This window comes from Arachis hypogaea, chromosome 18 (assembly GCF_003086295.3).
Source record: "Arachis hypogaea cultivar Tifrunner chromosome 18, arahy.Tifrunner.gnm2.J5K5, whole genome shotgun sequence".
Lineage (NCBI taxonomy): Eukaryota > Viridiplantae > Streptophyta > Magnoliopsida > Fabales > Fabaceae > Arachis > Arachis hypogaea.
The window spans coordinates 97433502-97436950 of NC_092053.1; the positions used below are offsets into that span (position 1 = coordinate 97433502).

Below are 3449 nucleotides of genomic sequence, written 5' to 3' on the forward strand. Positions count from 1 at the left end.
AGGTCAGGATTGCCCGACCTCTTCTTAAAGAGTTTGACCAAATCACCAGGAGAAGCCCAAAAAGGGCCCAAACAGAGGAACACGACCCGAGACCAAAGGCTGCCCAAGTCTAAGGATAAGGGAAGTTCCCTTAAAAATAAGATAAACTCCAGTCCAAGATAAGATAAGATAACTATCTTATCTCCAGAAAGGTCACTCCACACCACTATAAATGCACTAGAGCACCTAGGTATAACTCATACTCTGATTCTACTAAAAACCTGCTTAATACCCTTGCTAACTTAAGCATCGGAGTCCCTTGCAGGTACCACCACACTCCGGTGACGAAGGATCAGCATCACCATCAAGTCCAACAAGTTGGACACAACAGCTCCGACCAGTATAGAAGATCTCATCCGAGATCGACCTACAGTTTCAGGTAACCCTCGGAACACCTACCAATACTTTGATCTATGAATTTGTGTGGTATAGTCAGTGACCGAACTTCAACTCTTCCCTTGAGCAATTAAATCAAGACATTGGGCAATTGTTCATGCTTAAAAAGATTGGTGAGCCAAAACATTGGGATTCAATCATCTAAGATTGCTAGGCAATGTCAATGAATGCATTGATTGAGGAAGAGATGAAAATGATTTGATCCGGAGAATTCAGTATCTCCTGAAATCCAATGGACACCCATCTCGGATCTACCCATTCTATTTACTTTCTGCTCTTTCATTTCATGCTTAATCCCCATTCCCATTTAATTTCTTGCAATTTAAGTTTCTGCTCTTAATTTCCTGCAATTTAGGTTTCCCGCCAATTTTACTTTCTGCAATCCCAACCCAAATTTTGATTCTGCTCAACTAGTATAATTCTTCAGTTAACATTGATCAACCAACCAATCCCTGTGGGATTCGACCTCACTCTTTTGTGAGTTTTTACTTGACGACAATCTGATACACTTACCGGTAGGAAATTGTTGAGAGATAGTTTTCGGGTGAATCAAGTTTATGGCGCCGTTGGCGGGGATTGGTTTTGTATTGACAATTACTAAATTGGAGAATAACTAGATTGAGCATTTTTGTTTTCGTTTGATTTATTAAATTTTACTTTCAGTTGTTCATTTTTGTTCTCTGCAATTTTCTTTTAGTTATTTCTCTTTAATTTCTCTTACTTCTTTACTTTCCAGCAAAATTAACTCACTAACTCATTAACTGTTTGATTAATTGCCTCAATTGCTCTAACCACCCTTTTTCATTAATTTTGAATTCTTGCTGGTTATTGCTTGTTATGCTACATGTATGACACGTAGAAGAGAGGTTTCAACCTCATTTGATAGTGAACTGGAAAGAACCTTCCTGAGATTAAGGAGGGAAGCAAGAAGAAAGAGGGCTGTTGGTGCTAAAGAAGAGGAGGAAGACTTGGATATAACCATGGAGGATGATATGGAAAACATTCATGAAGGAGAGGTGAACAATCATGCCAGAAGAGGTGCAGCCAACCCTACTGGACAAGAGAGGAGAGTTCTGGGTTCATACATCAATCCAAACCCAGGAAACTGTGGTAGCAGCATTCAAAAGCCAACTATCCATGCTAATAATTTCGAATTGAAGCCTCAGCTCATAATTCTTATCCAGAACAACTATTCTTTTGGAGGGAATGTCCAAGAGGATCCTAATGAGCATCTCACTAAATTTCGAAGGATATATGACACAGTTAAATCTAATGGTGTTCATCCTGACACCTATAGATTGCTATTTTTTCCATTTTCTTTGAGGGACAAAACATCAAAATGGCTAGAATCATTCCCTAAAGAAAGCTTGACAACCTGGGAAGATGTAATGAATAGATTCTTACAAGGTTCTACCCTCTACAAAAAGTAAACAGGCTAAGAACTGATGTGCAGACATTCAGACAACAGGATGGTGAGACTCTTTATGAAGCCTGGGAGAGATTCAAAGATTTGACAAGGAAATGCCCCCTGATATGTTTAATGAGTGGATGCAAATTCATATCTTTTATGAAGGGCTGAGTCATGAATCAAAAAAGGTTGTATACCACTCATCTGGAGGTTCCCTAAACAAGAAGACCATTGAAGAAGCCATTGATGTTATAGAGACAGTGGCTGACAATGAGTATTTTTATGCCTCAGATAGGAGCAACAATAGGGGAGTCATGGAATTAAATCATATGAATGCAATCCTGGCCCAGAATAAGATGATCACCAAGTAACTGGCTGAATTAACCAAGCAAATGGAGAAGAATCAGGCTGCAGCTATCCACACTCAACCATCATCTCAAGGAGATTTGGACACAGAAGAAGAAGTTAACTGGGAGGAAGCTAATTATCTTGGAAACTCATCTAGGCAAGCTAATGATCCATACTCTAAAACTTATAACTTTGGTTGGAGAAACCACCCAAGCTTTGGGTGGGGAACCAACAAAACCAAGGCCAAGATCACAGAGCCCATAATCCAAACCAGTATAACAACTCCACTCACCAAAGCTCTAACTAAAAACCATACCAGACCACACAAAATACTTATTCACAGCCACCATACCAAAGCCACAATAACCACTCTTAACACTCCAATTTTAACTAACCACCACCACATGATGAAGACAGAATGGCCAAAATGGAAGCTATGCTTGCAAACCTTTGCAAAAAGTCTGAAGATATGAAAAGTTCAGGGAAGAAGTGAGAGGTAGTATAAAAAGCCGAGGGGAGGTTTTTAAGAATCTCGAATCTCAGGTAGGACATCTTTCACAACAGACTCCGAAGTCCACTGATAGTTTTCCAAGTGACACAGAGAAAAATCCAAGAGGAGAAATGAAGAAGGTGAAATGGGAACAGTGTAAGGAAATTACTCTTACAAATGAAGAAGTTCAGAAAGGAGACACAAGCAAACCAACAGAGCACAGCCAAAGAAACTCCCAAAGCAACTTGGAGAAAAAGGAACAAGGAACTGGATCTGTACAAAGGAAAGAATCAACAAGGAAGGAAATTCTGAAACCATATGTTCCAAAGGCACCATTTCCTGAGAGACTCAAGGGAGATGAAAAAGAAAGGTCATATTCAATATTCTTAAACATGTTTGCATCTCTCAGTGTCAACATTCCCTTCATCAAAATTCTTCAATAGATGCCCACATACATCAAGTGCATGAAAGAGCTGCTGACCAAGAAAGGAACCTTAAAAGGAGGACAAACAATGACAATGAACAAGGAATGCAGTGCCCTCATCAAGAAGGACGTACTCATGAAGAAAAAAGATCCAGGGAGCTTTCATATTCCATGTGCCATAGGAGAGACAAAAATTGACAGAGGATTTTGTGATTTAGGAGCTAGCATAAATATGATGCCTCTATCTCTTATGAAGAAGTTGCAAATCAATGAGATGAGATCCACGGATGTAATCATCCAATTGACAGATAAAACTCAGAAGCAAGCCGAAGGAGTAGTCGAAA

At 39.5% G+C, this 3449-nt stretch overlaps 1 non-coding gene across 1 annotated transcript; it reads right to left on the minus strand.

The window, feature by feature from the left end:
* Positions 1-1867: 1867 nt before the first annotated feature.
* Positions 1868-1974, minus strand: LOC112773405 (small nucleolar RNA R71). The gene has a single exon (XR_003187956.1). It is a non-coding gene; the product is annotated as a small nucleolar RNA R71 (small nucleolar RNA).
* Positions 1975-3449: the final 1475 nt, after the last annotated feature.